General features: G+C 38.9%; 1 long non-coding RNA gene across 1 annotated transcript in view; it reads right to left on the bottom strand.

The window, feature by feature from the left end:
• LOC131507007 (uncharacterized) overlaps window positions 1-23,384 on the bottom strand; it is a 96,383-nt gene that overhangs the window by 23,574 nt on the left and 49,425 nt on the right. The window contains exon 3 of the long non-coding RNA XR_009259264.1: window positions 8,878-9,039. This is a non-coding gene — a long non-coding RNA (uncharacterized LOC131507007). The remainder of the gene's footprint in view (window positions 1-8,877; window positions 9,040-23,384) is intronic.

Genomic DNA, 23,384 nt, shown 5'->3' with positions numbered 1-23,384 from the left:
ATGAAGCTGGAAATCAATAAGAGAGGTAACAAGATTAGTCAGCTGGAGACTGGGAAGTGCAGGGAGCAAGCAGAGACCACTTTTTCTGGGTTTGACAATGAGAGTACCAGAGAACTAGGATGGCAGCTTGAGAAAACAGCAGGGTCAAAGGAAAGGCTTCCGTTTCTTTAAGAGAAAAGCAACCTCAGCATTAAGATGAAAGAATTGAGGCCAGTGAAAGGAAGAGATCATGGATGTGTGAGGCAAAAAAAGAAGATAATTGATGGATCAAGCTCCCAGAGATGATCTGAGGAGTCAGATATGGCAGACTTTAAAAGGAAAGATTTGAAACTAAAAAACTTTGGATGTCAACTATATGCAAGTGAAAGAAAAAGGAAGAGAGGGAGGAAAGGAAAGGAAAGGAAAGGAAAGGAAAGGAAAGGAAAGGAAAGGAAAGGGAAGGGAAGGGAAGGGAAGGGAAGGGAAGGGAAGGGAAGGGAAGGGAAGGGAAGGAAAGGAAAGGAAAGGAAAGGAAAGGAAAGGAAAGGAAAGGAAAGGAAAGGAAAGATGGAAGGGAGGTTGATTCTTCCTCACTGACTAATCAATAGCATCTATTTCTTCAGGCATGTGATTTCCTATATCTTATTTAATTTATCCAGTCCTTTGTTACCACAAACAAGATTACACTGTACATCTTCCTACTCATGAATGTCCTTTGTATATGTTTTAGGCTTACAGACAAGAACAGAGCCTGTTTCTTATAGGTAGAAGAGTATCATTTTTAAATCATACCTTACGGGAACATCCTGGAAAGATACCAAGTGCACCTGTATGAATGAATGCTACACCTTAGTCAGCTCCTAACTAGAGGGACTCAGAGAAGACTGACCTATAGCTAGACTCAGAATGGCCTCACCCACACTCCAGGCTATCTATAGGTGCCAGTGAAAACCATACCTGTACAATCTTTTCCATAATGAACATGTGACCCTTGCTCTGTAATCAGAGTATGTAAATAAATAGAGAAAAATTATCTTTGATTTTGATGATAATAGTGTTAAACTTTCTTCAGTTTAACAGCCAATGGGTTCTCCCAGAGAAACAGAACAAATAGAATATACATATATAGAAATATATAAGAGATTTATTACAAGAATTGCCTCATGTGATTATAGAAGCCAAAAAGTCACACAATCTGCTGTCTGCAAACTGGAGAACCAAGAAAACATTATTATGGCATCATCCTATCATCCAGTTCAAGTCCAAAGACCCTAGAATCAGGGGGCCAATTGCATAAGTCCTGGTCTGAATCTAAAGACCTGAGAACCAGAAGCACCAATGGTCAAGAGCAGAAGACAAAGGTCTTAGCTCAAGCAGAGAGAACAAATTCACCCTTCCTCCACTTTTTTGTTCTTTCTAAGCCTTCGGTGGATTGGGTGATGCTCACCTCCATTGGTGAGAGCAATCTTCTTTACTCAATCAAATGCTAATGTCTTCCAGAGACACTCTCATAGACATACCCAGAAATACATTTTATCAGCTATCTAAGCACCCCTTAGCCCAGAAAAGTGAAAATAAAATTGAAAAGTGAAAATAAAGTTGACACATAAAATCAGTCATCAGTTATACAATAAATGCACAAGAAAAAACCAAAGTCATTTCATTACATGTTTATGTTTTCTTATAGAAACGATCAGGGAAAATAAATTTCCAATAAGCTGGAGATGCATACTATGTACATAACTGTGCCTTAAAGCCTTCATTTTATAAGCATCTCCCAATCACATAGCTGTTCCACATTAAAGAGTCTTTCTCACCATTCCAAATCTATCAGTCAGGGTAGCTGGTGGAGATTAAGCTCTGAAGCAGTCTAACATGCCTACCTTGCCTTCCCCTGTGTGTCCATAGAGAATCTATAAAATGATAGACTGTTTTCTAACTCCTCCCCCTTCACTGAGTGCTCCATTTCCAAACTACCCTGGGCCCAAAATTCATCAGGCAGAAGGGAGCCTGAGTTCATTACTTCCTCCACACTGACCCTCTTTCTCAGATTCTACGTCATCTACAGATATTCAGCAATTGTATTGCTAAACCAATTGCACAACCTCTTGGGCTTGGTTAGTAGATACAGTCATCCACTTTTGTCATCAGCCTGGCATCCAGAATCTCTTTCAATGAAAATGGAGAAGGGTCATGGGAACTTAATATTCTACTGAACCATGAATTGGTTTGGGGAAAATAACGGTATAACTTCTGACCATGCGTGAGATCACACAGCATTCCACCAGGTTTTCCCAGTACTCCAGGGACCACTGTGGTTACACTCAAGTACTCTCATCTAGGAATTATGCTGCATAATGTACAATTTTACAAGCTCTTGCCTCGGTAGATTACGCAGTATGCAACAAATAAAAGGTTGTCATTCTGATTTCTGCCTAAATGTCACCTCCTCAGACCTTTCCTGACCACAAAATGTAAATTACTCAGTCACTCTACCATATCATATATCATTAGGTTTTAATTCTCTGCATAACACATATCAAATTTAAGTGAGTCTTCAGTTTGTTAAGTTTGTCTATTGTATGCCACCTCTCACTAGATAAAGAACCTGGTCTGTCTTATTTTTTGTAATATCTACAATGCCTGAAATAATTCTGGATGGCACATAGTTAGCCCTCAATATGTATATAGTAAATTAATTAAATCAAGGTGATACAATAGAAAAAAATGCCTAGGAAGTTACCTTGAGGCTACTTTTAATATAGGATGGTCAAAGAAAGTCTTTCTGGGAGATGAAACCTATATGACAATCAGATAAGAGTATGAGGTTTTGATTATTACAATGGCCTGAACGTTTTATTGTTGATATGAGACTGTTATTGTGAAAAAAGAGCTTTATAACTATTGAAGAGCAACCCAAAAAAATATGGGATTGGCCCAACAACAGAACAGGAATGGGACTGGTGGGACTGTATGGGACTCTATTTGCTATTGCATATCTCCAGAGTGGGTTTAAAAGAGATAATGAGAAAATTCATTTTCAATGCTTCTCAGAACATTTTTCTTTTCCATAATCCAGAATTTCTTTCCCTAAAGCTCCTTACACAATTAAGGCTTAATCACCCAAAGGGAAGGGATGGCAGATACCACCTAAAATAAAAGTCCCCAGTGAAAACATGATGAGAGAAGATTCTACCAGATTAGGAAAAATATATGCTCCTCTATTGAGCAGAAGGAAAGCTTAAGAAGGAACACTATGAACATCCCACCTGGGTTCTCTTGGATTTCAGTGCTCCCACCCCATATCCCTAAGATTTAGCCAGTTGAAGGGTTGATTGCGGAGACAGAAATCAGGCAGAGAAGAGAGACAAGCCTAAAACTGGTAAATTGTGCCCTTTTTAGAAAAAGGCTTGTACACTACTGTTTCTATTTGGAAAACATGAACAGACTGTCTCACGGAGCACCTGTTAACCTAAACCAACATGTCTTCAGCTACTGAGAAATAAGCATGAACTATTAGACATGGAGAATTTTATTAGCTATCCTCAAGTCTCCCATACTTTCCCATGCAATGTGGAAAAGATACAGACATTCCTACTTGCTCCCAGAGAAAGCCATGGAAACCAGCCAAGAGTCAAGAGCCAGAGAGCCTACCTTTGGGTTACTATATAGAAAGGTGAGATGACACTAAAGGCCATAGGCTAGACAGGGTAGGCCAGAGAGACAATAGAGGACAAAACTGGACATTTCAGCAGTGGATGCAGTGAAGACAGAAGTCACTCACTGCAGAGGTAAATATGTATCTCAACTGGTGATCAACAGAAAAACAGAATGATATCACCAGGGCAAGGAACCTTTGTCCATAAAGGATAAATAAGTTCCTTCTTGCACCCAGACACCATCTTGGGCATATGGAGAAGGAAGGGAAACTCTGCAGAAGAGAAACAACTCTGGTGATGCTTGTGAATTTTAAATTGCTTGAATATGGGTATATATAAACCCATAAAAACCAAACTATAATCTAGAATAGGTGAAATTGCCTTCTAATAATAACCTTTAAATGATTAATTTCTATAATCACAGGAATTTAAGTAGCTCCAAAGTAACATAAGATCAATTATAGAAATACATACTTTAGATTGTTTCAATTTTGACCCTACTGTGTTATATATAGCTTAAGTGTCCACTTCTAATGTTACAGTTTGAGATGCTCAAGCATGTTCTATTCAACTCACAAACCTCCACACTAGGTATCCAAGGATTCCTTTGGTCTTGTAGTTGCCCTGGCGGCAAACATAGGGTACAAGTAAGAGTGCAGCTTCCTCTATTTGCTATAGAGTCAAGGAAAGGAGACTTAGCTGGGTATTGTTTTCATACCCACAGTGGCTGTATGACTTACTGGCAGGACATTTGAGGCCAGTAATATGAAATTCCCAGTAAAGACTAGGACATCAGTAGTGTGACTTTGAACTTCTCTGGAAGTGACCCTTCTCTCCCAGCATTTGTGTTGACGTCTACACTTCCAGACACACTACTTCTCACATCCTCAGCCTCTCCCAATTAAACCTATGTCTCTCCTCTCCTGTTGTCACTACAAAAAAAAAATTCTTTTTTCTCTTTTTTTCCAACACAGTAGTTGTTAAGAGCTAATAGGTAGAACCAAGATTATCCACTAAATTTGGACCCCATAGTATCGGTTCCTTCTCCTCAGGAGCAGAAAGACCTTTCTCCAGATCTCCCACTCATGGAAGGGAAGAGAGAGCTTTATTTTCCATGCAGGAAAACGTTGCCCAAACATTCACTACTACTTTCCTCTTGTTCCCACTAAGTCAAATGACTTCTAAAAATGCCAAAAGAAAAGACAAACCCAACACGAGTTTTGAGGACAGAAGAGATCAACTCAAATGAAAAAAAAAAAGGTAGTTAACCAAAAAAACATAGGATCCAGTAAAATATAGGATCCAGTAAAACAGAGGTTCCAACACAGGAGAGAGGCAAAAAACTTCCCAGAATAATAGAGATCAGCAGCAGGCCTAGAGCAAGCAGTCCAAATCAAAGAAGGAGGAGAGAAAGCTTGAGAAAACAGAGCTTATCTGCAGGGGAATAATGAGATAGAACTAGTAGAGTGTCTAATAGTGTCCAAATTGTAACGTTGTTCTAGTGGGAATCACTAGAATCATAGAAAAGGGAAACTGTGTGTGTGTGTGTGTGTGTGTGTGTGTGTGTGTGTGAAAGAGCAAGAGAAAAAGAAGGAGAGATTGAGAGAAGACCTCATTTACCCTGAAAAGAAGCCAAAATATAATATGTAAAATTGTTAAATCCACGGAAATGACGGTGCGAGCACACTGTTCAAAGAGGTGAAGTTAAATACCAGTAAAAACGATCTAAAATTTGAAAGCAGTAGCCTCTGGGGGACAGGTATCAAGAGAGGCAAAAGCAAGGGGCTTCCTTTGTTCATTATTAGCTATAGAGGATTAAAGATGGTCACAAATTCTTTGACAGCACTCCCATGGAAGGGTCTATTTCCCCTTTCCATGAATGAATTTGGGTTGGCCTATAACTGCTTACCAATAATGTACCAGTGGACTTGACACTCTGTCATTTCCAGTCCTAGTTTTTTAGAGGATTAGAAGCTTCTACTGTGGTCTCATGAATCCCTGAATCAACATGTAAGACCAACTACCTCCCTTGAAAGACCACATGGAGAGGCCTTTAGACTGAATTAAGAGAGAAGTAACCAGCTGATCCCAACCTTTTAGCCACCCCACCAAAACAGCCGATATGTGAATGAAGCTGTCTTGGAACCACCAGACCAGACCAGACACCAGCCAAACACACCCAGTTAATGCTACATGGCACAGAAAAATTAGCCAGCCAAGCCCTGCTTGAATTCCATATCTACAAAATCTTGAGATATAATAAAATTATTATTGGTTTGATCCATTATATATTGAAGTAGTTTGTTATACAGCAATAGATAATTGGAAACTAAGTCTTTTAGTCCTCAAGAGTAGTAAGTCTTTAGTACTAATTTTTTAGCATGTATATGTATAATTTTCATAAAAATAAAAAGTAAATTAAAATAGTTTGATCTGAGTAAGGTCAATGGATTATATTGAGGTCAATTTCATGATTGCAAAATTGTACCATAGTTATACAAAATGTTACCCTCGGGCAAAACTGGGTGAAGGGCATAAGGGAGGGGTCTCTCTATATTATTTCTTACAACTGTGTGAGACTCCACAATTATCTAAAAATGAAAACTTAAAAAAATAATTTGAACAGCTGAATGTCTGTATCTTGTCATATTTATATATGTTTAACAAAAAATAGTGGCATACTTTATATATTATCCTACATTTTTCCGTTTAATATATTTTATACCTATATCCATGTCAGCACTTATAGGTCTAGCTTATTAATTTTAATGACTACATTATAGCCCTCTGTATGAATTTGCTCCCATTTACTAAACTAGCACCTTACTGATGGATATTTATGGTTTTTTTTTCCTTTCTGGAGACTATGTACTTTATTAAATCAGAATTCTAAATTCCCTTTGAGTGATAAAAAACTGGGCAATATGGCAATATCCCTCTAGTATAAACTGAAAGAACTTATTTCTATCATTCTTATGATAATTCCTTTCCTGTCTTCACATCTTCCATAAGCAATTCTAAGCCTACTTCTAAATCCAGGAAGTGTCCACATATCTATACATAGCTAACTCAGCTTCTGGGTAGCAGATTGCAGTGCAAACTGCTAGATGTCAGGGGAAAAAAAAAAACAAAAAACATATAACTAAAACTCAAAACTCCAGCCTTAAGTCACCCTGTCTGAAGGGGTGTCAAAAAAATGAAACCAGTAAAGAACACTGATATATAAGAGAAAGAACTGCTCTTCAAAACCAAGCCTCAAACCACAATGCTTCCAAAACCCAATATCTCAAAATAACTATTTACTCTGACTAGCATGTTTTATATTAATGATAACATTAAGATCAAAAGAAAAAGTAAAAAGATGTTCCAGGTAGATATACTGAATTTCTAGCCAAAAATAAGTTATTCTACCATCTAAAAACTCTCTGTGTTTTTAAGAAGGTGGATCTGAAGTGCATTCTTCACTCATTTACTAATTCATTCAGACACAACATCTAAGTGTCTGGTAGTGTGTCAGAAGCAGAAAAAGGCAGCTATTGGTCCCTGGAAGAGCACATACTCCAGTGCAGGGACAGAGAACCACATAGATAAGTATAAACACTGTGACAGAGGGCAATAAAAATAGGCACGTGGTAGCACAGGGCTACACAGGAGGACATGCAAGCCTTTATGAAGGAAAATTTTTAAATTGTAAGGTAGGGATAGGGATGTCTGTGGGAGAGAGAGCTCATTCCACGTGGAAAGGAGCATGGACAAAGTCCTAGAAGCAAGCATAAGGTTGAGTGTAGCTTGCAGGTGGGATGGTACAGGGGGTCAGGTGGCTGTACACGCAGTTACATCCTGCCCAAGTATACAATGGAGCATGGAGTTCCATGAGAGATGGCCTGGGTCCAGATCATATAGGGCTGTGTGCCTTTCTGAAGACATTCAAGTTTATCCCTCAAGTAAGGGGGATCTAATGAAGGAGAGCCTTGCGTGGGGTCAACATATGTCCCACTTTGACCAAGACTGTTGCAGTTTATGCTCGTCCCAGTGTAATTATTAGTAGTGCTCACTTTCACATTCAAATGTCCTGGTTAAGATTATAACCTTACTTATTACCGTAGTTATGATAGACCTACTTCCAGTGGTACTCAGATCATTGAAAATCTAAGTGAGAAATAGCAGACAATAGAAGGAAAGGAAGAAGAAAAACAAAATCTATTTCCCACCGTGCAGAAAGTCTGATCAATGCTAAATTAAATAGTGGAGAAAGAGTAAGTGCAAAATTTTCATCAAATACATGCAGGTGCAATTTTTATTGTGTTTTTTTTTTGTTTTGGGGTTTTTTTTTTTTTTTTTTTTGCTTTGGGAAACCCAAAAACAAGGGTTCTACAACCTTTACTTTTCTTTCTTATACTTCTTTTTGAGGATTTTCTTTCCTCTTGATATGATACTTGTTGATTTATAAAAGGCATATATGAACATGATAATAATTATAAAAGTATAAAAGGAAAAATTAAATTCTATCTTCCCAGGATGCCTGGGTGACTCAGTTGGTTGAGCGTCCAACTCTTGATTTTGGCTCAGGTCATGATCCCCGGGTAGTGGGATCGAGCCCTATGCTCAAGGCAGAACCTGCTTAACATTTTCTCTCTCCTTCTGCCCCCTCCCCCACTCATGTTCTCTCCTCTCTTAAAAAAAATCTATCTTCTCTCCCCAACCTAGGCCTACTATCCCAAATGACACCATATGAACTCATCAGTTTACTAAATAGGATAAACTTAATTGGGCAAAATAAGAGAATAGCTTTTTTCTTCTTCTATTGCCTTCAAACATGTTTGGTCTGCCCTCTCAGTGTTAGCAAATTACTAAAATAGCCAACAACTGGCCTACAAGCACACCTTTCATATGCAAACCAATCAATCCATAGCACATACCCCAACCACCTCCTTTATCCAACTTAAGGTCATTAGTCCCCTGCCCTACTCATCCCAGGGCCAGGTGCCAAACAACTAGGGACAACCCCTACCCCAGAGCTCTTCAAAATTATTCAGACTAGGAGTGATAGTAGCAATGTGGCCAAATAAGACATGCCCATTAATACCTCCCTCACCTCAACAATTTGGCATCTATACACAGTATCTTTGGCTCCCAAAAAGTGTCTTTGTGGGATTCAACACCATATGCCAAGGGACCAGGGAGGAGTCTTGCTGCATCCCACACCCACCCTTATGCTATGAGTAACAGGCATACAGACCTTGGTTCCAGCTGTGGACCCTGAAGTGGACCATGAACCAGCTCCAGCCTCTCTTGGTGGTGGTCTGGGAGGCTCTGGAGAACACCGTCTTAGACAATCACTCACAGTTGAGAGATCTTCGTGGAGCCCAGGTTTACAGCAGAGATGTTCCAGTTTGGAGCACTGGAGAAAAAAAATATCAAAGTTTGGATGCACTGGAGAACATAAGAGGAATAGTTTGACTTAATCAGCACTAGCCCTCCCCCAAGGCAGCACAGGTTGGGCCAAGAGAGTGATTTTTCTGCATGGGGTGGGATAGTAAAATGAGAGTGTGTGGGTAAACACCTGGCTTTCCCAGCTATGCAGGATGCTGCCAATGAGGCCCATTTCTCTTTCTCATTAACCCAAGTTAAATTATGAGCTACATGACTCAGGGGTAGGGAGTGACTAGGAAAGAGGTAGACGGGACTCTTGAGGGCATTGAAGAGAAGCAGATCCTAATACCCATGTCACAGATTATATCAAGAAGCTCACCCACAAACCCCAGGGACCCCTTGCCCTCAGATCTTCCCAAATGGCATCCCCAGCGCTCCATGTACCTTACACACACATGTGCACACACACACACATACACACGCACACACACACACACACACACACACATCATCTGTGGTCAGCTCCCCATGTGTGCTCACAATAGTAATGAGAGTAAGTTTGGGCAGACTCAGATAAAATTAGAAATGAAAGAGGAGACATTACAATTGATACCACAGAAATAGGGGGAATCTTAACAGACTACTATAAACAATTATATACCAACATGTTGGGTAATCTACAAAAAAAAAATGGATAACTTCCTAGAAACATATAACCTACCAAGACTGAATCATAAAGAACTAGAAAATCTGAACAGACCAATACCAAGTAAGGAGATTGTACCAATAATCAAAACCTCCCCAGCAAAGAAAAACTTAAGACCAGATGGTTTCTGGGGCGCCTGGGTGGCGCAGTCGGTTAAGCGTCCGACTTCAGCCAGGTCACGATCTCGCGGTCCGTGAGTTCGAGCCCCGCGTCAGGCTCTGGGCTGATGGCTCGGAGCCTGGAGCCTGTTTCCGATTCTGTGTCTCCCTCTCTCTCTGCCCCTCCCCCGTTCATGCTCTGTCTCTCTCTGTCCCAAAAATAAATAAAAAAAAAAAAAAAAAAAACGTTGAAAAAAGACCAGATGGTTTCACTGGTGATATTCTACCAAACATTTATTTTTTTTTCAACGTTTTTTATTTATTTTTGGGACAGAGAGAGACAGAGCATGAACGGGGGAGGGGCAGAGAGAGAGGGAGGCACAGAAGCGGAAACAGGCTCCAGGCTCCGAGCCATCAGCCCAGAGCCTGACGCGGGGCTCGAACTCACGGACCGCGAGATCGTGACCTGGCTGAAGTCGGACGCTTAACCGACTGAGCCACCCAGGCGCCCCTCTACCAAACATTTAAATAATTTACACCAGTCCTTCTCAAACTCTTCCAAAAAAATTCAAGGGCAGGAAACATTCCCAAACTCATTTTATGAAGCCAGGAATACCAAAGTCAGATAGGGACAGTACAAGAGAAGAAAACTACAAACCAATATTCCTGATGAATATAGATGCAAAAATTCTCAACAAAATATTAGCAAACCAAATTCAACATCATATTAAAGGGATCATACAGCATAATCAAGTGGGATGTATTCCTGGGATGCAAGGATGGTTCAAAATATGCAAATCAGTAAATGTTGGTACACCACATGAATAGAATGAGAGAGAAAACTCATGATCATCTCAATGGATATGGAAAAAGCATTTTCCAAAATTCAACATCCATTTATGATGAAAACTCTTGACAAATTGGGTATAGAGAAAAATTACCTCAATATAATAAAGGCCATATATGACAAGCCCTCAACTACTGTCATACACAGCAGTGAAAGGTTGAAAGCTTTTCCCCTAAGATCAAGAACAAGACAAGTGTGTCCACTCTCATGACTCCTAATCAATATGGTACTGGAAGTCCTAGCCAGAGCATTTAGGCAAGAAAAAGAAATAAAAGGCATCCAAACCATAAAGGAAGAGGTAAATTTATATCTGTTTGAAGATTATATGATCTTACATATAGAAAATCCTGAAGACTCCACCAAAAAATGTTAGAGCTAATAAACAATTTCCATTCAGTAAAGTTGTAGGATACAAAATCAACATATAGAAATTAGTTGTGTTTCTATACACTTACAATTAAATATCTGAAAAAGAAATAAAGAAAACAATCCCATTCATAATAGCATCAAAAACAATAAAATACTGGGGCGGCTGGGTGGCTCAGTCGGTTGAGGATCTGACTTCAGCTCAGGTCACGATCTCGCAGTCCATGAGTTCGAGCCCCGTGTCAGGCTCTGGGCTGATGGCTCGGAGCCTGGAGCCTGTTTCCGATTCTGTGTCTCCCTCTCTCTCTGCCCCTCCCCCGTTCATGCTCTGTCTCTCTCTGTCTCAAAAATAAATACACGTCAAAAAAAAAATTTTTTTTTTAAAAAACAATAAAATACTTAGGAACAAACTTAACCAAGCAGGTGAAAGATCTGTACACTGAAAACTATAAGACTGATGAAGAAATTAATGAAGACACAAATAAATGGAAAAATATATTATATTCATGGATCAGAAGAACTAATATTATTAAAATGTCCATATTCCCCAAAGCCATCTTTAGATTCAATACAATCCCTATCAAAATTTCAATGATATTTTTGATAGAAATAGAACAAAGTATTTTAAAATTTGTGTGGCACCACAAAAGACCCCAAATAACTAAAACAATCCTAAGAAAGAGCAACAAAGCTGGAAGCATCCTCCTTTCTCATTTCAAAGTACATCACAAAGCTATAATAATTAAAACAGTATGGTACTAGTATAAAAATTAACATATAAACCAGTTAAATGGAATAGATCCTCACATATACGGTCAAATATTATTTGGCAATAAAGCCAAGAATACTCAATGGAAAAAGGATATTCTCTTTAATAAATGATGTTGGGAAAACTGGTTAATCACATGCAAAAGAATGAAATTAAACTTCTATCTTACATCAGTCACAAAAATTAACTTGAAATGGGTTAAAGACTTAAACATAACACCTGAAACCATAAAGCTCCTAGAAAAGAAATTGGGAAAAATTTCCTTGACACTGGTCTTGGCAAAGACTTTTTGGATATGACTGCAAAAGTACAAGCAACAAAAACAAAAATAGACAAGTGGGACTACATCAAACTAAAAAGCTTATCACAGCAAAAGAAATGATCAACAAAATGAAAAGGCAACCTATGGAATGGTAAAAAAAAAATATTTGTAAGCCATATATCTGTTAAGGGGTTATTATCCAAAGTATATAAGGAACTCATACAACTCGTATATAGCCAAAAAGCAAACACTCCTATAAAAATGGGCAGAGGACCTGAATAGCCACTTTTCCAAAGAAGACACACAAATGGCCAACATATACATGAAAAGATGCTTAACATCACTAATCATCAGAGATATAAGATATCCACAATGAGATACCACCTCACACTCATACCTGTTAGAATGGCTATTATAAAAAAAAAAAAAAAAAGCAAGAGATTAAGGATGTGGAGAAAAGGGAACCCTTGTGCATTGTTGGTGGGAATGTAAACTGGTACAGCCACTATGGAAACCAGTATGGAGGTTCCTCAAAATAGTAAAAATAGAAATACCACATGATCCAGCAATCCCATTTCTGGGTATATACCCAAGGGAAATGAAATCAGGATCTTGAGGAGATATCTGCACTTCCATGTTCATTGAAGCATTATTCACAGTAGCCAAAATATGGAAACAACCTAAGTGTCTATAAACAGATCAATGGATTAAGATGTGGTATATATACACAATGGATTAATATCTAGCCATGAGGAAGAAGGAAATTCTGTCATTCGTGACAATGATGAACCTTGAGGACATTGTGCTAAGTGAAGTAACTCAAAACAGAGAAAGATAAATATTATATGATATAACTCACATGTACAATCTAAAAACATCAAAATTACAGAAATAGAGAGCAGAATGGTGGTTACTAGGTGCTGAGGGTTGGGGGAAGGGGATGATGTCAGTCAAAGCATACAAACTTCCAGTTATAAGATGAATAAGTTCTGGGGATCTAGTGTTTAGCATGGTAACTGTAGTTAACAATATTGTATTTTATACTTGCAATTTGCTGAGAGTAGATGCTCCTACCACAAATAAAAAATGTAATTATGTGAGGTTTTTGAAGTTTTAAATTACCCTATTGTGGTAATCATTTCAAAATATGTAAGCGTATCAAATCATCACATTACACCTTAAACTCACACAATGTTATATGTCAAACATATCTTAATAAAGCTGAAAAATAGGGGCACCTGGGTGGCTCAGTGGGTTAAGCATACAGCTCTTGTTTTCGGCTCAGGTCACGATCTTGCAGTTTGTGGGTTCGAGCCCTGCATTGGGCTTTGCTCTGACAGCACGGAGCCTGCTTGGGATTCTCTTCCTCTCTCTCTCTCTCTCTCTCTCTCTCTCTCTCTCTCTCTCTCTCACTCTCCTGCTCTGCCTCTCTCTTACATATGCACTTTCTCTCTCTCCGTCTCTCTCAAAAATAAATAGATAAACATTGAAAAGAGGTTCGAGTGAGAGAGAGCCAAAGCATAAGAGACTCTAAAAAACTGAGAACAAACTGTGGGTTGATGGGGGGTGGGAGGGAGAGGAAGGTGGGTGATGGGTATTGAGGAGGGCACCTTGTGGGATGAGCACTGGGTGTTGTATGGAAACCAATATGACAATATATTTCATATATTGAAAACAAATACATAAACATTGAAAAACTTTTTAAAAAGCTGAAAAATTTAAAAATTATTAAAGGTAGCCAATTCTAAACCTATCATTCCTCACCCTTCCCTTCCCACAGAAACCACAATGAATCTCAGGCCACATTTTACCCCTTCCCTCAGCCTGCTGATGGACACTGTGCTTCGCTGTGTGCCCTGCATGGTGTGGCAGGGTCCCTCTTCTTGGGGGTTGTAAGTACAACAAACTGTCTTTTCAATGCCGATCATCTCCTGATCTGTTTGCCTTACCATATTTGAATAATAATAAAACATACATTCTAAAATAATGCTGCATCAGATTTGTCCTCTTCATACTTTAACCAATATCCCAAACAGATCTCATAGCTATCCTGCCAATTTTATTAGAAAAGTCTTGTTTTTGGATTTTGAAATGTTACTCCAGTTTGAACCAAAATTTTCACCTCTTGTCCATTTTAAAACTTTTCCCCTTCCTCCAGGTCAGGCCTGGTCCAGCTCAGGGCAGCAGTGGAGAGAGGCAGAATGGTCTCACTCCTTCTCTTCCCTTCCTGCTGCTCGATCATCCAGGGGCAGGGGAAGGAATAGGAGGTATTAGAGAAAGGCACAAAGGAATTCTTGTCTAGACCATATTGGTGGCTCTTCTTTGGACAACATTAATTGCCCATATCCTCTGTTGTGGCAGGTGCTCATAGGGAGAATTAATAAACAAAAACCATACACAAAACTATAAATATCTCCAAACTATACTATTTCCTGACTTATTTCACCTTCCAGCTGACATCTTGTCACCATCCCTCCCCAACTCTGCTTTTGGCATTATACCCTGTAGCCTCTTTCTTCTGATGCCTCCCTACTCTGTCAGGCAGTTCCTCTCCATTATGAACTACTGCTTTCTAAGCCTCTCTGCAACTGCCCTCCTGTAATTGCTTTACATTGAACTTCTGGTTTCTACCATTCCTGGATTCTGTATCTTCCTCTTAAGTTTTTGTTTTGTTTTGTTTTGTTTTTGTTTTTTTAACTGGTGAATATCCTTGGATAATTGTTTCAGATGGAAGAAAATGTCTTTCTTTTACAAGCACTGGAAATGTCTTTATTTTTCCTTCATACCGGAATGATAATTTGATTCGTAATAAATGTTAGGTACAAATTCTTTTCCTTCAAAATGTTGACAGTATTGCTTGTATTCAGTACCCATCATTGTGGAAGAGACATCTACTAACAATTAAATGCTTATTCATTTGAGGTAACCTGTTCTTTTTTAATTCTCTCTGGTCACATTTGAGATGTTTCTCCTTTTCCTTAGAATTTTGAGGCTGCATGAAATATTTTAATCTGTTCATTCATTGAACAAATTTTTACTGAAACAAGTGATACAAGAGTGCAAGTGATAAAACTATGAACAAAACAGATTAAAATGTTGTTTTCTCATTTGTTTTTGTTTTGTTTGTTTTCATAGCTAGGGCCTCTGTGAGCCCTGCTGAGTCCATCCAAAAACTAGAGTCTTAAAATTTACAGAAATGGGTTAATTATTATTTTTTTTAACTTTATTTAAGATAGAAGAGTTAAAGGAAAAGTTATCTCCTATTTTCCATTCTCTTCTTCTCTTTTTCTTTTCAGCTCTCAATTCTAATGATCTCATTTTATCTTTTAGGCTAGCAACTTGATCTTTTTCCCCATCAATTTGGTAATTCAGCTAGTCTGTACTTTTTTTTTAATTTCGCCATTCTTTTTTAAATTTCTGTGTATTCTTTCTTGAACTCTGCTGTCTCCTTTTATGGCAGCCTTGTTTTGTCTGATGGGTACAATATCTTCTTAAATATCTCTGTAGATAGTATTTAGAATTTTTAAAATTCTCTTCTGTTCTCTGGATTATGTTTACTCCATAATCAATTATTATTTCAACTTTGATCTTCCATTTCACATTTTTTTGCTTTCCTCTTATGTCTGATGAACTGTTACCTATTCACATTTATCAATAACGGATGATACAGGTTAACACCAGGAACTGAAACAGATTTTCTCTCTATTTGTGTAGGCCAACTTCTCCTGTGGTCTCTCCTTTGAAAACTGACAGTAGAGAGGTGGACAGAGTTGTGTTTCCAGGCAACCAACATGGGTGATTAGCCAAGAACTCTTCCAAATATCAAATTATGACTGTTTAGTGTATTTTACCCCTGAAAACTTTCTCCTCTACCTCTCCTCACTTTCCCTTCCTCTTTTTCCTCATTTTGTTTTGTTTTAGATGTCTAGAGTTATCTTAAATTCTATGCTACTTTTTTCTCAGTAATCTCTCTCCTGGAGCCTCATGCAAGCCTCTTGTTGGATGAAAGCAGTTATTAACTTGGGCCTAAGGGTAAAGCAACTGCTCCCACAGCCCAATTTAGGGCATGGAAAAATAGTACTAGCAAGTAGGACCCAGTATATGATTTGTAGGCCTTGGTGCAAAATGAAAATGCAGGGTCCCTTGTTTAAAAATTACTAAGAATTTCCCGACAATGACAGACCATTAAACCAAGTGGAGGTCACTTCTAAGCATGGGGGAATTATGCCACTATACAGGTTACATGCCTATGAAGATGGCTCTGACTTGCCATTGGGCATTTCTCTAAGTTCTACCAATAAATACCCTTAAACTCCTTGCCATTACCATTGTTTTGTTTTTCTACTGTTCAGCTTTTTCCATCAATTCAACACCTTTTGCTTTCTATGGTCAGGAATTCCCCAAATCTTCTGGTTTGCTGATGATACTTTTCCTTTCTTTCCAGTGATTTTTTAGTTTTATTCTCTTATAAAGCAGATTTTTTATTTTTTTTTGGAACTTTGAGAAGAAGAGGAAGTAGATGTCCATTTAAAACAAAACCTGGTTAAAGCGCCTGGGTAGCTCAGTCAGTTGAGCGTCCAACTTCAGCTCAGATCATGATCTTACAGTTCATGAGTCCAGGCCTCACATCGGGCTTTCTGTTCTCAGTGCAGAGTCCAGATCCTCTGTCCCCCTCTCTCTCCATCCCTCCCCTGATTGCACCCTCTCCCTTAAAAATAAATAAACATTACAAAAAATAACTACAAGACACTTGTTGGGATGAGCACTGGGTGTTATACATAGGGGATGAATCACTGAAGTCTACTCCTGAAAACATTATTGCATTATATGTTAAAATAATGGATGTAAATTAAAAATAATTAATTAATTAATTTAGAAAATAAATACATAAATACAAAAACCAAAACCTGGTTTCTTTTAGTGACAAATAACCACAAATATACGGGTGGTAAACTGATTTTAAAACCATCCAGTTCTCTATAATTTATTAACTTTAATAGTGCCAGAGCTTAAGTATTAACCAGTAGACCCAGAGCTCAAGTTTAGAAATACTAAAATAATACATTTATGGGGGCACTTTTGTACTTATCCTTTAAAAATTTCACATTATTGGGGCACCTGGGTGCCTCAGTCAGTTAAGCTTGGCTCAAGTCATGATCTTCGGCTCAAGTCATACTTTGGCTCAAGTCATGATCTCATGATTTGGGGGTTCGAGCCCCGCGGGCTCTGTGCTAATAGCTCAGAGCCTGGAACCTGCTTCAGATTCTGTGTCTCCCTCTCTCTCTGCCCCTCCCCTGCCTGCACTCTGTCTCTCTCTCTCTCTCTCTCTCAAATAAATATTTTTTTAAAAAGCTTAAAAAATAAAAAAATTCACATTATTTCCTATATGAATTCATTTAAAAAATAACCTTTGATATCAATTTAGTTGTCAGTTTTCAAAGTTGGTGGGAGTTTCCCATTATACAAAGGAACGTCACTTTACCAAAAAAGTCAACTATTTAAAGTCCAGTTTTTTTCAGCCAAAAGATATGGTTTATATACAGAGAGATGAATGATGCTATAAATCTGATGGGTGGAGAGGAATTTTCTGATTTTAGCTTATTATTTTTTACTTACTATATGCCCATCTTTACAAACTCCACCCCCATCAAAAGACAGAAGGTTTAACTGATACTTCATTACCTGGTAAAGCCCTTGAGTAAGAAGAGATTTTCACTTGCCTCTAAAACCTACTGCAATTTTATTGAAATGACTTATCAGAAAGTGTTCAGCATCCTAAGACCTCCTTTTACATGAACATAGTTTTTCCTGCGTATTTTCTTTTGTGTGTCTAAATATTTCTGCTATATACTCCATCAGTTAAGGAGAAGTGCACTTTACTAAAAGTCACTCATGTCCACCAGTTCATGACTTGTGAAACAAATTTGCTTGTTTTCTTGCAACTTACAGAAATGAAAATTGACCAGGAAAGTGAGACATAATAATATCATATTTTTTCTAGAAATAATACAAGTCAATACACTATTTTCAATGGACAGAACAAGAGCCTTAAAGGCAACCCACACATTTTGATCCAACAAATCCAATTCCGGAAATCTACCCCAAAAATAATCTGAGAAGCAAGTTATATGCTAAAGATGTGAATTTCCAGGGTTTTTTTTTTCAATAATAGGAAAAAGTAGTATATCCTAAGAAATGTCTGAGTATGGCATCCGTCTAAAACAGAGCCTGGGACACAGATTCAGGCAGGTAGCTTATTTGAAAGGTGACTCTAGGAAACAGCAAAGGAGATGGAAGATTAAGAGAGAGAAGGGAAAAAAAGCAACAGATGGTCTATTTTGAGCTATAGGTAACTGGGGTGTGGTACTGCTGGGGACCCTCTGAAGAACCTGATTTTGTGCATCTCAAAGTTGGAGGACACAGCCCTAAGCCCACAGGGTGTTGTCTCTTGCTCGAATTGTATCTGAGCCTTTAATAGGACATTCCAACATTTTATCAAGCTATTCACTTTCTATACTGTATCACTTTCTATACTATATCACTTTCCAAGTGATATGGTATATTGTAATATTCATGGATCTTGTGGTCATGAGCCCATCCATGGTCATACATCCTTTGCCCCCAAAACAGGTCACTTGGTCCAAGGTAAGGTTACAGAGGATCTATGTCAGTAAGTCAAGTATAGTAGGTCATGAGACACTCATAAGGGCAGAAGCACTGTGGGAAGGGAAAATAAACCTATATTCTGCTGTAAAACAAAAGAAAACAAAAAAGCGTGGGCTAAACAAAATGAATGATGAGCCTGAGTCTGAACTAAAATAAAGGCCACATAGAGAAGCACTGAAGCACTGAGGTGCCAAGCATATGAGTAAAGAAAGGCTTCTTGGACCTACAAAACCAGACCAGCCCATTGCTGAGCACAGCTAAATGAGTGACTAACCCCATGTGGAGCAAAACATCTAATTCCAGCCTGGCCCAAATTCCTGACCCAGAGGATGGTAAGAAATAATAAACCATTTTTGTTTTGAGCCACTAAGTTTTGGGATGACTTACCAGTTGCAAGAAGCCATTAGCTTCTGTTTTCGTGCTCTTGGAATGCTACCTCTTAGAACCCAGCTACCATGTAAACAGTCTGACTACTCTGAGACCATTATGCTATGAAGAAGCCCAAGCTAATAAGTAGAGGGGCATTATGGAGGAGCTCCAAACTCCCTAGCCAATAGTCCTAGCTCAGTTAGAATCAAGTAATGCAAAAAAGCAAGCAGGCAAGCAAGCAAGAGAATAAAAAGAATCAAGTAATGCAGAAGAACTACCTATGCAATCCACAGAATCATGAAAAATTTTAAAACAAAACAACACAAAAGAAGCATTGTTGTTTTAAACCCTTAAATTTTTGTTATGGTCTGTTACATTGCAGTAGATCATTGAAACATATGGCTACTCCGTTCTTGGGCCTATTGCACAAGCATTGACAGAGGTTGGCTAACATCCCCCAGATGCATTTGTCCATTCTAGTGTCAAGTGATTCCTCTGCCATGGATGCTTCCTAGCAGATACTGGAGAGCACAAAGATTTTTTGTGCCCACACTCATAGTTCTATCTGCCTCACTCTTTTCTCAGATCTTTTACTTCAGTCTTCCAATCTTGTTCTGTTCAGGCCCCTGACCAACAAGCCAAGACATTTGCCAATACTCAGACCATTTCTGTCATACAAAAATAACAGAAGTGTACTGCTGAAAGATCTGGGAGATCTGGGAGGATTTCATCTCATTACTGCCCTATAGGGTATACTCCAAGGAGGAACAATAGTCCCAGAAGCCCATTTTCAGATATCACCAACATATTGAGCCAACCCATCCATGAACCAGGCTGAATGGTTTTCTCCTGTTTTTGGTTGGTCATAGAGAATTCCTCAAGAAGCTATGGGGTGAGCTGAGGGAAAGGTATGGGTGCAAGAGAAGTAGGTAACATGGAAGGCAGGGCTAGTTAACATTGTAACTTTATGCCCTCTGATTAGTTCCCAGATGTACTATATTATCATATAATACTGCAGCTTTCTTTCCAACTTATGATTTGGGGGCTCCAACTCATGACAAAGTTCCTGATAGGCAGTTTCAATCACATAGTTATTTGATACCTCCATTGTCAGGCATTCAATTTCTGCTATAGTACCATTCTAAAAAAAATTTTTTTTAACGTTTATTTCTGAAGGAGAGAGTGAGAGGAAGAGAGACAGAGCATGAGCAGGGGAGGGGCATAGAGAGAGGGAGACAGAATCTGAGGCAGGCTCCAGGCTCTGAGCTGTCAGCACAGAGACCGATGTGGGGGTCCAACTACAAACCATGAGATCATGACCTCAGCCGAAGTCGGACACTTAACTGACTGAGCCACCCAGGCACGCCTACTATAGTAGCATTCTAGAAGCTTATCCTTTCCTGTCCATTATGGGACTCCTCTGATGGGTAATCTTTGCCCTGGGTTCCTCATTGGCCTAGCAAAGACTTTCTCAGAGACTCTTAATTATTGCAATGTTTCTATCACCAACAATAAGGCTTTGTTGTCATCTGGTTGTTAAGTGATTGGTTCCTAATAAACAATTCCAGCCTGAATGTCTATTTTCTAGAACCACCTTTGTACTCCCTGTCTTAGATACAGACTTGAGTGCAAGTCTACTTCGGAAATGGTCTCAGGAAGCAGAGTAAAGGAATAGGAGAGAGAAAGCAAAGGAGGGAAAGTTAATTAAGGGTAAATTTTTAAGTGGTGGGCAATTAGGGTTCAATCCCTTTGTGGATTCTTGCAGGAATCATGCAATTGCATGATTGATTGCAGGAATCACTTCAGGATTATTCTCCCAAAGAACAGGAAACTGGCATATTTATATGCCAGCTCCCACTCCTTTATTAGTTGAGGGTTGTTCCCAAGGATGTTAATTCTTCTTGCTCTTAATACTTCTATAGAACCTAAGAAATGTCTTAAAAGCACACATTTCTTCATACTCAATCCCCTGGCCTCTTATTCAGGGCTTTTCACTACCAGAACAAGTCTAATAAAGGGGTAGAGGTAAGTGTTCACTTCTAGCAGGCACTTCCAGAAAGATACCAGAAAAGGCCTTTGTGACTAAACAATGGACCTCCAACAGCTTGGGGATGCTGGAAATGACCTTCACTCGATAGAAATGAGACCTCATATGCAAGATCCCTTGGGGAGGAAACTGACAGAGCCCATCCAAAGCTTGAACAACCTAGAAGAGATCATAATAGAGGGCTGGGGAGGGACTGCATGGAAGGAATGGTGGGGTATCATGGAGAGGAACAAGGAACTAAGAAGAAATTGTTAAAGGCTCTGTATTTCTTTCCTATGGCTGCTGTAACAAAACACCACAAACTGGGTGGCTTAAAACTGCAAACATTTATCTAGATTCCACAAGTCCAAAATCAAGATGTTGGTAAGGTTGTTTCCTTCTGAAGTCTCTAAAGGAAAAATCATCCCATGCCTTTCTCCTAGCTTCTGGTGGTTGCCGACAATACCTGGCATTCATTGGTTTGTAGATATATCACTTCATTCTCTGCCTCTGTCTTCATATGTTGTCTTCCCTTTGTGTGTCTATGTATCTGAGTCCAAATTTCCCTCTGCTTATAAGAACAACAGCTATTGGATTAAGGCCCAATCTAATCCAGCATGGTTTCATTTTTACTTGATTACAACTGCAAAAACATTATTTCCAAATAAGGTAATACTCTGAGGTTCCTGGTGGACATGGATTTGGGGGGGGGGGCGGGGAGCAGGGAGGAACACTCTTCAAGACAGGGCAGTCTCCAAAGACAAATAACTTACCAAATAGCTCTGTTCTTGTGGCCACATGGATATGTGGCTTCAGGGGCCAAGAGAGTAGAAATTATTACACATTTATCATGTTTTGCATCATTGGAAAACTGGACCATCAAAGTCTTCTCCTTGCATGTGCCAGAGCTAAAGTACAGTGGTAACCATGCCAAGAACATTCTCTAGTTCAATGGCTTCTAAACTCCTTTATCCAAATAACCCTTTGTTCAAATGAAATAGGTGTTAACTAAGTGTGTTCAGATAAATATAACGGATTAAAGCTGTTCTGAAAGAAGTGGAGCTTACAGGACCAGGGTCTCCTGCTCCTGGATCAGATCATGAGGAAAGGAGCTTCACAGAATACTATTGGAAGTCCACTTTTACATTTCTCTGTTTAGTTCAGGAAGCAAGTGATAAGTACTGCTAACAGTAAAATAAGTACATAGGGGCTAAGAGAAGAGGTAAAGAGAAGAACAAGGTAGGGGCACATGGCTGACTCTGTTGGTTAAGCGTCTGACTTTGGTTCAGGTCACGATCTCTTGGTTCGTGGGTTTGACCCCCACATTGAGCTCTGGTGCTGACAGCTCAGAGCCTGGAGCCTGCTTCAGATTCTGTGTCTCCCCCTCTCTCTGCCCGTCCCCTGCTCTCTCTCTCTCTGTCTCTCTCCCTCAAAAATAAATAAACATTTAAAAAGAGATAGAGAGGGAGAAGAACAAGGTAAATTTAAAAAGGGCTGGAGGAGAGATAGTTATGGCCACCTGATGTATTTGGTTGCAAAAAGGAGAGGAAAAACACAAAAATAACAATCTATGGCCTCTTGGTAATACCAGAGGAGAGGGGGAAAGGGTAAAGAGAAGAAGAAGAAAGGACGTCCTTCTATAATGATTTAGAGTGGTAGGTAGTATTTTATGGCCCTATGATGGACTAATGGATAAAGCTCTAGAGTTTCCTGGGTCAAGTTTGAGGCAATGAGCTACAAAGTGCAGGCAAGTTTATACTGAATGACTTTGAGATCTTCTGTTTCCCAAATAAGTGGATAAACAGAAGACTTTAGTCTCCAGACTCATTAATCTAATACCTTCTGTGAGCACTGAGCATACATACAAGGCCAAATAAAAGCATTCAATATAAATAAATCAATAATAATTTATATCTTTTGATCTCTCCAAAGAGAACTGTTTATATGTGGAGAAAAAATAAATAAATTGACATTTAAAGAAAGAGCCGTCCTTCCTCACAAACACATGGAACGTTTGTTTTTTTTTTTTTTTTTTGAAGTGAGACACTAAGCCATTTTATGTGTCTTTAGAGTCTTCACCAAAGCGGGGAATTATCTGTCAATAAGCCAAGGCATGTGAGTCAATGGATCAGTTAGCTTTTGCTAAAGTCATGCTCCCAAGAAAGCACTTTATTGTGTCTTCTTAAATAGTGTAGTGGTTTAACCTATTAATTCTCATGTCTTAAAACTAACTGACTCTGATATAGGGGAAAGTGGTAGTTGGG

Source organism: Neofelis nebulosa, chromosome 3, assembly GCF_028018385.1.
Source record: "Neofelis nebulosa isolate mNeoNeb1 chromosome 3, mNeoNeb1.pri, whole genome shotgun sequence".
Classification (NCBI taxonomy): domain Eukaryota; kingdom Metazoa; phylum Chordata; class Mammalia; order Carnivora; family Felidae; genus Neofelis; species Neofelis nebulosa.
Note: the sequence above shows the minus strand (reverse complement) of the source record. Positions and strands in the feature narration are given on the sequence as shown.